Source organism: Misgurnus anguillicaudatus, chromosome 25, assembly GCF_027580225.2.
Source record: "Misgurnus anguillicaudatus chromosome 25, ASM2758022v2, whole genome shotgun sequence".
In the NCBI taxonomy this organism is placed as follows: Eukaryota; Metazoa; Chordata; class Actinopteri; order Cypriniformes; family Cobitidae; genus Misgurnus; species Misgurnus anguillicaudatus.
This window is the reverse complement of record NC_073361.2, coordinates 26,090,360-26,102,585: the sequence shown is the minus strand read 5'-3', so window position 1 is coordinate 26,102,585 and position 12,226 is coordinate 26,090,360.

Below are 12,226 nucleotides of genomic sequence, written 5' to 3'. Positions count from 1 at the left end.
GGCATGACACATTTCATGAACATAAAGAAGATTTTTTTATTAACTGACAGTCATTGACTGTCATTTGTTCAGTTGTGTCATTTTTGGTGCAGGGATGACGTTGTTTGAGATGTCTTTGTTATGACAACTTGACATAAATCCAAACCAAATAAACCAATACCAAATAATCATAACTTGTCATAAATCTGTCATAAACATGACATAGCAGAATAATTATCAAACGTAAAAAACTACCTAGCTTTATGGGTTAACATTACATTAAACTGTCATTTAAATTCTTAATTTCTGACACAGATGAAAAAACTAACAAAATATTTCATTTAATTAACCGTTTTTGCAGCGATATGGACCCAACTGTGCATGGCTTAACCCATTATTGTAGTGTTTTCATTTCATTTTAGGTGAATCGTTCTCCAAATGCAATACAATATTATTTTATCAATTTTTATTATTATTATTATTATTATTGGATGATTTATTTCTCTAACACCTGGAAGAAAACTTAAAAAAATTATGAATATTCATGACGCTGTTATAAAACTATATGACAGAGTATTAACACTTAATGACATTTTAATGACCAATTCCATTACTGTATTACTGTAAAAAGTGGTCAGTTGTCATAACACAGACATTTCTAGCAATGTCATCTTTGGATGGAAGATGACATAATTGAACAAATGAGACTTAATGACTGTAAATGCGCATAGAAGGTCTCCTTCGTGTTCGTGACACGTGTCATGTCGTGGTTGTGGGGGTGTCATGTCGGTCTTGTGAGCACCCATTCAAGTAAAGTGTTACCTTGACTTTTTTGTATTATTATGAACACAAGCTATTGTCTAAGCCTAAAACGTTGATTTCTATAGACCAGTTAAATATTGAACCCTATATCACGAAATTGCGTGACTATTTCACGCATGGACCAGCGTGAAAATGCCACACTTTGCCGCGTTTGAGCGTGAGCATGTCACGCTTTCTGTTTGTGTCACTGTCACGTATTGGTTACTCAACTTTTTTGTCCTATTTTCAAACCATTGTCGCTTCGTTTTAGGGTTAGATTTGGTGCTTGTGTTATATGTCACTTTAAGTATTTGTTACTTTAAGTATTGGTTTATAAAAAAAAGATACAAGACTTATTCTTTTATATTTTCTAAACTTTAACCAGATGTCACCTGACGTTGGGGCTAGAGTTTGTTTAGGTAAGGATGTCATTTTATGTAAATCTAACCCTAAACCGAAGCGACAATGGTAAGAAATTAGGACAAAAAAGTTGAGTAAACAATACGTTTTTTGGACTCAACATCCAATAGGAAAATTCAACTGCAGTAGCCACCGTTCAACCTGAAGAGGGCAGCACTCAGACGTTTTTACACCATATATTATATTATTGAAACACTTTATATCCAAATGTCAAAAAACTTACTAAAATCAATGAACAGCACTAATAAAGCATCATTCTTACAGATCATTAACTAAAAAAAGTTGGTTAAGGGTTTAGTTACTCTTTAAGAGATTGTTAGTCTTCCACAGGAACAGTCAGGAAATAGCCATTTTTTTGGTTTATAGAGCGAGGATTGTAATAACATATTAATAGTAATTGCATCCAATATTTTTATACATTTTTATGCAAAAGTCTACTTAAACAAAAAAGTGTACATTTATGTCTATGCTGCCAATATTGTTGTCAAAAGACTTGCATCAGAAGTCATTGCTATATTAAAGAGTCTTAATGTGATGAAATGTGACAAAACCTATCACTAGATGGCAGTATCATAAAATATATTTTTGCTGGGTTATTTTCAACCCAGTGTTGGGTCAACCTTTTTTTAAATTAACCCAGAAAATGTTTACATTTGACCCATCAATGGGTTAAATCAACCCAGCATATTTTCAATTCCAACCCAATTGGTTGGGTTTGTCCATTTTTACCCAACGGTGAGTTAAAAATAACCCAGCATTTTTTTAGAGTGTATAACATTTTTACTGTATTTTTTCAAACTGTGTTTATGAGGAATAATCAAGAACTCTTAAACTGATGATTATTCCTACTGTACATGCTATGAACAAATAAACAAAAAATGTGTTTACTTGCTGCGTTAATAATTATGGAAAGTGCTGAAACATATGGATAATGTTTTTTAATCCTCCAGATGTCCTTTATTGTGTTTCATATACATAAAGTGCTGTCCATGTATTTATAGAACAGACTTAATACAGTGGTGCTCAAACTGGGGGGTGGAGATGGTGCCAGGGGCCCCAGTTTTATGACATTTTATAAAATACATTCATTTATCATAAATTCTGTGTAATTACACTGTAAAAAAAATCCGTAGAAATTACATTGTTATTGCAGCTGGGTTGCTGGTAACTTACTGTAGATTTAAATGTATGTTATTTACTGACAAGAGTTTGTTTAAAGTTAAATACATTTTAAATATTAACAAGTCTTTATCTTTACAGAATAAAACTATACAATAACAGCCTCATGCAAAGCATTCTGGGAACCAGAAATCATCATCAACCTTTTTCTGTTTTTTGCTTCAGATTTTGTTTCCCAGAATGTTTTGCTTGATGCTGCTTTTTTAGTTTTACCCTGTAAACACAAAGACTTGTAAATGTTAATGTTCATTTAACTTTGAACAAAATGTTGCCAGTTATTAAAATAAATTTAAATCTACGGTAAGTTACCGGCAACCCAGCTGCAATTTCTACGGATTTTTTCATTGTAAAAAATTTGCTGTAATTTTGCAGCTGGTTGCCAGTAACTTACTGTAGAAGATAAAGTCTAAAAATGTTTCACGTTCATTTAACTTTGAACAAAATTTTGCCAGTAAATAACATAAATGTAAAATCTACGGTAAGTTACTGGCAGCAAGTTGCCAGTAATACCCATTAATACTGTAATTTCTACAGAAATTTTTTACAGTGTAAACCTCAGAAATATACCAAACAACAACAATATGTTATATTGTAGTATAATTTTTATTGTAGTATCATTAAAATAATTTAAGTTTTGTTTAAATAAAGTTTTAAATTTTAGAATGTTTTATGTCATAAAGGGATGCAAGGGGGGCCGCATGGGGAAAAAGTTTGAGAACCACTGACCTATTAAAAATACGTAATTGCATAAATGTATTTTAAATGACAAATTTAACAAGAAATTGATGGAGGATGGGATTTTGGCATGTAAAAGTTTTACGAAAACAAGCTTTTCTTTAAATGAATGTGCAATAATTAATCATTCACTATAGGAAGAGGACCACACATAAAGTAAATCAGTTTGAGTTCACATAAAAAATTAAACATGAAATTTAGAGGAATAGATCTGTATTGTAAACCGTTAATGTAAGAACACAACATCAGCTTCAGTAAAACAAACTGACTGCTGTGCTGCTCTGGTTTTGATTTAGTTGCCTGTGTGAAGTCAGCTTGGCTTTCATCTTTACAGTCTTGTGCTGTGTGCTTCTGCTGTTTCAGCAAAGGTCTCCTGATGTTTGCTGGTAAACCTGGAGGAGATCAGTCGTGGCACAGCAGAACTCAAACAGGCGGAAATACAGATACTGCTATAAGTAACAATAACCTTTTAATACTTACTATTCTGAAGTTTAAAAAAACTTTTAAAAAGAAGTAATGCAACTCAATGCATCTTGATACATTGGAGTCAAAAACAACTATAGTAGTATACATAGAAAACTAGCCACCGTAATGTTCCATCCATCATGTTGTGTTCCTCCTCATCATTATCATACTTGATGTTCCTGTAGATAGGAACACAAGGGTCATAGATTCAATCCACACATAGGCCTACTGATAAAATGTATAGGTTAAATACATTGTAAATTGCTTTGGATAAAAGCATCAATTTTCGTTGCAAAACAAAGCCTGTAAATGCTACATCATTCGGAGAACTGATTTTTTATCTATTTTTGAATCTGATTTACTGTTAACTTTCAACGCTTTGCCAAAACATGAGGTCCAAATGAGCTCATAAATTGCAATCTGACTCTTGAAATTTTATTATATTACACTGTTCTGTACTTAGACAGCCTGAACAGAGACTTTATATGGTGCATTTTTTCCAGATCTTGCTAGATGTGTCCTTTGTGCATATTCATGAAAAGCAGTAGCGGGAACATTGGAACAGCTGTGGATTTAGGGGAACAGGCCTGGCCGGAGACAAAGTGCATATTTAAAACATTTAAAACATCACACACCAGTAAAATTAACAGCCCTTGCAATTATAGAAAAAGCTCGACCCCAGTCTTAAAAAATAAAGGTGTTAAAAAGTTTCTTCACACCACTGCAATAGAAGAACCATTTTTGGATTTCCAAAAAACATGTCAAGGTTGTTAAAGGAACCATTTACTCTTACTGGTGAACATTTATATACAAATAACCTTTCAAAGGTGTTAAAGGTTCTTTATGGTTGTTTATTTTTAGAGATGTCAGTAAAACAATAACAAAAAAAAACTCAGTAGTTGTCATTTACATGTCTGCATGTGTAGCAGTGGCGGCCCGTGACTGCTCATCCGAGAGGCGCAAATTCAAAATATGTGTCCGGAGTGTCATGTGTTTTGCTTGTGTTTTCAAAATATGTGTTTGTTGCGTCATGTTCATCACATGTTTTGTCTAAATGAGTGCCTGCTGCACACGTGTCAAGAGACGCTCACGTTCACAAAATACACACAAGACACTCCCTTAAAGGTGCAGTGTGTAAATTTTAACAGCATCTAGTGGTGAGGTTGTGAATTGCAACCAATGGCTCAGTTCACTGCTCACCCCTCGCTTTTAAAACACATAGAGAAGCTACTGTATCCACCACCGGACAAACATGTCATCATGGGAGACAACTTTGTAAAATAAAATTCTCCGTTAAGGGCTTCTGTAGAAACATGGCCGCCCAAAATGGCGACTTCCATGTAAGGGGACCCTCGGTGTAAGGTAATAAACACATAACGGTTCATTATGAAAGGTCTTTATACACCCCTGATAATATAGTTTTATATATTATTTTGCATTTCTGTCAAAAGATCCTGCTAAAAATTACACACTGCACCTATATATACTCACAGGTAAGTAAACAAACGAACAAGCACAGAGCAACAAACACAAGGACCTTAAATAGGGGAGAAATGATGAGGGCAACAGGTGACAGGAGTTAAACAATAGACGAGGGAGCGGGGTAAAAGTGACAAGACACAGGGAACACGTGGTCTAGTAAAACCAATAGATTTACTGGTTCTTGCCATGAATATAGCCATAGATGCTGGAATGATGAAAAGAATTTTTTTTTTGCTTTTTGTAATACTTCTTTACTCTGAATCCTATTGGTTGGAGGCTAGCTCAAATACTGAATAAGTACAGTATGATGCCAGAGTGTCTTTCTGTGGTTTCTGTGAGAGAATTACATCTGATGTAATGTCTGTAGTACTGGGTGTGTTTAACCATAACTGTTGATATATGACGACTTGAGCAGTAAAACTTTCTTCATGTGAGAAGTCTTTCTCTTGTTTCATGCAAACCAAACAAACCCTTGTGAGAAATATAGCATTGATGCAACTTAATGCCTCAAAAACAGGCTTCATTTTACTCTGGCTCTAAGATATGACTTTGTATGTTATATGAAAACACATTTATTTTGATGGACAGCTTTTTATTTCCGTAAATCTTTCTACCCTGTAAATCATTACACTGGCAACCTTGTGCCAAATTAGATGAATGTTGAAACTTCCTCTTGCTCAAAATACGTTTCTGTTCCTTTAGATATTATCTCTCTATATTCTCCCGCTGAGCAGAAGTTAAAACCCTAAAACTCACAGCATAATCGAAACTACAGCGCACTTCAAAAATAATAAAGCAAGGAAGCTTGACGAAACAAATTAAGTCATAAACTTTAAGATGAATCTCTCATCAGCTATACCAGTTTTTTTTTTTACTTTTTGTGTGTGTGGACCACTACTTGTAATCAAGAATTTTCACGGACCACCTCATAATACTCATAATAAAATATGTCTACACAAAGTCCTCAATTTATCTGCACCTTTAAATAGGCTTACTAGCACTAAAACTATAACTGGTCATCATCACATCAGTACAACAGATTCTTAAAGCATATTCTTAAAAAAATATATTTTTCTTAAAAATATATGTTATTTTATATTTTATTTTGCCTTTACACGGACCACCTGCAGTACCCTCACGGGCCACTAGTGGTCCGCGGACCACAGTTTGGGAATGGCCGAGCTATACCATCAAAGCAGACAAAGATATTAACATTTTATTTGTTTTAAAATTAGACCGATGCACAGTATTAATGTAATGCTCACACAAAACCAGAAAATTGTTCCTAAACATATTATTATGTATTGCTAAAACACGTTACAAAGATTGTGAACTATGTAGTACAAAAATGTGGAGTTACACACCGTTAAACAGTTCAGTTCTTTAGGCGGGGCTAAAACCAAGACCATGGCCCCACCCCTAAAACACTTGTGAGCATCCTTTTAATTTATAGCGGTATTTGAAAGTTGAGCGAGTGGGTGTGGTTTCAACACAGACAACAGACCAGTCCAGTCACACAAAATTACGTACCTATAGACGGTTTCATCGGACGCACGTGATACACGTCTGGATCCGAACCTTACTTCCGGTTTCGTTTTTTTTAATGGTCTGACTAGTTGCTAAACTGATCTCTTGAACAAATGCCTTGTCAAAAATAACAAATGTTTTGGTTTCCTAGGTAATCTATGTGTTGTTGTTTTGCTTGTTATATATACTTTGTTGTTATTTATTATTAGCGGAGTTTACCGGAAGTTACGTACGGGCCGCGACAGCTTGTTTATGTTGTTACTGCTGAAACGTCACGTATTTTTTTTATTCTTTTTCGTGATACTGTCACGAATTTCCGCGTTTTTTTTTTGTGATCGTATTATGAATTTCTGTTTATGTGTCATTGTCACATATTGGTTACAAAACTGTTTTGTCCCAATTTTTCACCATTGTCACTTCGGTTTAGGGATAGATTTACATAAAATGACATCTTTACCCAAACCCTAACCCTAACGCCAGGTGACAATGTTTTAAAATTTAGAAAATATAAAAAATAAATCTGAAAAATAGTATAAACCAATACTTAAAGTGACATCCTAACGCAAACACCGTGACAATGACACATTAACAGAAATTTGTGATACGATCACGGAAAAACGCAGAAATTCGTGACAGTATCACTAAAAAAAATTACAAAATTACGTGACTAAAAGTACATAATTTTGTGAGACTGGGTAGCAACAGACACGTCCCCATAATTTGAGAGAGTATCCAAGATTTTGATAGATTTTGATTATTCATTCAAATTGGGTTGTGTTATAAATAACACATTTTTTTGTGGTATGGCAAACTGAGAACACATTTAATATTGGACTTTGCACAAACTGTAATATACATGGAAAATGAATTTTGTTAGGCCTGTCTTCAACAGTTTGATTTAAAGGGGAAATTTAGCCTTTGGATGATTCACAATCTTCTTTGCCAACTTAAGCAATAAGGAATACCTGAAGATTCATCTCATCCAAGACTCTGGGATTCCCTGTAGTCCCATCTCAGAGAGAGAGAGAGAGAGAGAGAGAGAGAGAGAGAGAGAGAGAGAGAGAGAGAGAGAGAGAGAGAGAGAGAGAGAGAGAGAGAGAGAGAGAGAGAGAGAGAGGCATATACAAGCCTTATTTTGTTGTGTTTTTCTAGTAAATGATGATGCATTAACCGAGTATTTCAGGTGAGCTTTTCTCTCTATACTATTAGAAATAAAGGTCACTGGGGTGGTACCCTTTCAGAAAAGTCTGCATTTCTACCTAAAGGGTGCATATTAGCAGTGTTGGGGGGTAACGCATTACAAGTAACGCGCATTACGTATAATGAAGTAACGAGTAATGCATTACTTATAAATGTACACATTAATATTTGATTTACTTTTTAAAAAAAGTAATGCAAGTTACTTTTCAATTAAATTAATTTCATAAAAAAATGATGTACTGAATTAAACTGAACATCAACAAAGAATTTTAATTAATTTGATTAAAAAATGACGTACTGAATTAAACTGAACATCAATAAAGAATTATGACTCTGTGTGCCTGAGCGGAAACAGTTTAAGTCAGAAACGGAGATGGCAGGTCAGAGCTTGACATTTTTGCGATCATAAAAAACCTACCCAGTCTCACAAGGTTTCGTCACATAATTTTTTGATTCTTTTTTCGTGATATTATCACAAATTTCTGTTTCACTAATTGCGTTACTTAATTACTTTTCATGGAAAGTAATGCTTACTTTTGCATTACTTTTTCTTTTTTGGCTGAGGCTTGATCTTTTTCAGGCCTTGCAGGTGTTTTTTACAGCCCAGTCTCACGAAATTTCGTTATATAGTCATGTAATTTTTTTATTCTTTTTTTTGTGATATTATCACGAATTTCTGCGTTTTTTCGTGATGGTATAACGAATTCCTGTTTTCGTGTGATTGTTACGTATTGGTTACTCAACTGCTTTTTCCTATTTTTAAACCATAGTTGCTTCAGTTTAGGGTTAGAATTGGTGCTTGCATTAGAATGTCACTTTATATATTGGTTTATACTATTTTTTCTGATTTATTTTTTTATATGTCGCCTGGCGTCAGGGTTAGAGTTGACTTTGGGTAGGGATGTCATTTTTTGTCAATCTAACCCTAAACCGAAGCAACAATGGTAAGAAAATAAGACAAAACAGTTGAGTAACCAATAAATCATATTCACACGAAAACAGGAATTCGTTATACGCTCACAAAATAACGCAGAAATTCGTATTTGATAAAATTGATAATATCACGAATTTTTTTTTTACATGACAATATAACGAAATTTTGTGAAAAACACCCGCAAGGCCTGAAAAAGATCAAGCCTCAGCCAAGTAAGAAAAAGTAACGCAAAAGTAACTTAAAAGTAATGTAAGCATTACTTTCCATGAAAAGTAACTAAGTAACGCAATTAGTTACTTTTTCAGGAGTAACTTAATATTGTAATGCATTCCTTTTAAAAGTAACTTTCCACAACACTGCATATTGGTACTTCAAAACTACATATTTGTTGCTATTGGTACAGATAGGGACTTTTATAAAGTGTCAGCTTTTGCACCTTTATTTCTGAGAGGCTGAAATAAAATGAGGACAGGTCGAGCAGTGCAAACCCATTGACTTATTTTAGTATGGTGGGGCGTTGGCTTAGTTCTCATTGTTCAAATGTCCTTTGAAACGAGGCTCAAAATAGATTCTAGTTTGTTAGATTTCAGGGTCTGTTTTGCTTGGTATTTCAAACAAATACGTACAGTAACTGGTCTATAAACTGGTAAAACATGCTGCAAATATACACTGCCATTTCTCTTCAAAATGTACACATGATTTAACACAGTAGGGATGTATTTCAGTGCCAAAACCTTTGTGTTCTTCTGGTAAAGTTGTTGTACAGTAGTTGTTGCACAAACTTCACATAACTGCTGTTCGGTCCATTCACAATGAAGTGCTGTCACTTCAGGAAATAGGAGACGATGTAGTTTGCATCTGATCTTACTGTGAACACTTTGCATGTTGGTTAATAAATTCCTGTTGATGCCAGAGGGCCAGATTAGTGAATGTGGGAGTGATGACCATACACACTGAAGTTTTGTTGTATCCATCTGATCTTCTATTTCAGGTTTTCCCAATAACAGCTTTATAACACTATCCATCTGACAATCTACATTTACGATCTGCCTTTTTACTGTATTTCTAATGCAAGGCAGAACTGTCAGCTTGTCATTCTGGTTCAATAGCATCAGACCTGATCTGTGAACCCAAAATCAATCTGCGCTCCTCTCCCAACATCAAAAACGTCCCAGCCCTCAAGCTATAAGCCAGATTGACAGATCCAATACTAGTGGTTTCACACTAAACTTATCTCTGGGTTTGAATACCAAATGTTCTCTTTAAAAGCCATACATTGTATCTTTTAGAGAAGTGGTTGCTTTGTGGATCTCATTTTTAAAGCAATATCAATAGGGGTACCACAACAAAAGCGTGTTATTCATGCTGTGCTCATTCGATATAATGCCTACACTGAAACCACTGAACATGTAAACTGTGAACCTTGCCTCATGGTCTTTTTGGGCCAGAGGGTAATCAGCTCAACCACCTGGCCATAGACCCTGCAGAAGTCCCAAAGAGAGACACACTTATCCGTCCTGATAATGGAAACATGGCTATTGAATTATGATGTCATCACCACATGATAAACGAAAACAGGGTGGGTCTTATAGAAAGCAGGCCACGCCTATTTGCTTCATCACATTTGTCATCAAAGTATGGCTGCTACCCAGTCTCACATGTACCTATAGTCACGTAATTTTTTATTCTTTTTCGTGATACTGTCACGAATTTCTGCGTTTTTCATGATCGTACGAATCACAAAAATGACTATAGTGAAGTAATTTTTGGATTCTTTTACGTGATACTGTCACGAATTTCCGCGTTTTTCGTGATCGTGCGAATCACGAAAATTACTATAGACAAGTAATTTTTGGATTCTTTTACGTGATACTGTCATAAATTTCAGCTTTTTTCGGATAATACGAATCACAAAAATTTCTATAGTCAAGTAATTTTTGGATTCTTTTACGTGATACTGTCACGAATTTCGGTGTTTTTTCATGATCGTACGAATCACGAAAATTACTATAGTCAAGTAATTTTTGGATTCTTTTATGTGATACTGTCCCGAATTTCCGCGTTTTTCGTGACGTACAAATCACAAAAATCATGAATGTACTGTTTATGTGTCATTGTCACGTATTGGTTATTCAACTGCTTTTTCCTATTTTCAAACCATTTTTGCTTCGGTTTAGGGTTACATTTGGTGTTTGCGTTAGGATGTCACTTTGAAGTATTGGCTTATACTATTTTTTTCTGATTATTTTTTTATATTTCCTACATTTTAAAACATTGTTGCCTGGTGTTAGGGTTAGAGTTGGGTTTGGGTAAGGATGTCATATTATGTAAATCTAACCCTAAACCGAAGAGACAATGGTAAGAAAATATGACAAAAATACATGACAATAACACATAAACAGAAATTTGTGATACAATCATGAAAAAACTTGGGAATTCATGACAGTATTATGAAAAATAATAAAAAAATTACATCACTATATGTGGTTGACCATATGTGCCATTTGTCCGAGATGCCAGGATTTCGGTTGCGTCTTTCGGAAGTCATATTTGTCAACCGCATTCATCATCAAGGTTCTCACATTTCCGTTAAAACATATCCAATCATTGTAGTTACATTCTAACCTTGAAACAATAGAACCTAAAAATAATAATCCTCGATGACGGTCGACATATACGACTTCCGCAAGACGCACCAGAAATCCTGGAAGCTTCCGGAAAAATGGCATGTATGGTCACCCTACATCAAAGTAAATACACTGATTACAGCGTTTTACCTCTAATTCTTCTGTCGTCAAATGATGATGATTCTGTATCACAAAACTGAAAGTGTTTTTGATTGTGTACAGTATTAATAAGTTAGAAAAACATACAGGAGTTGAACGTGAGCCAGATGATCCAGAAATGAATAAATGTAAATGTAAGAAAGATACTGACAGACAAACAATGCAGGTGACCCCATCGATCTGTCCTCTAAAGTCCAGGCCATCTAGGACACCCAAAACTAAAGCAGACTTTCATAACCTCATTCATGAGATACATCAGCTTTCAGAACACACGCGTGATTCATTTGCATGAATAATACAATGTTAGTCACACGCTGCATTGGTGTATTTGAAAGCACGTATTGAAATCGTTCCTCACTGCGGTCTCTTAAACAGACTACATCGTTTCACTCTCGATTTTTGCCTGTTTCACTACAGTTACTCTGAGATATTGTTGGTAATGTATGGTCTTATGTCACGTTAACCCAACATTATAAAATGTCAAGTTCTAGTCACAAATTATGACTAATCAATACGGTGTGCTTCAGATGTCAGTGCATATAGATATAAATAAGAAACATAGTAGCGAATGATCCAGCCAGTGTAGTAAAAACCACACTTAATTTTTTCATACTCTTAAAACGTCTTCCAAAAGTTGCCTTGTGATATCTTTGAATGAAATATAACTGTTGCCTTATGGCTCAGTATTACAGACCTGTGACCCCTGTAACTTTTCCTG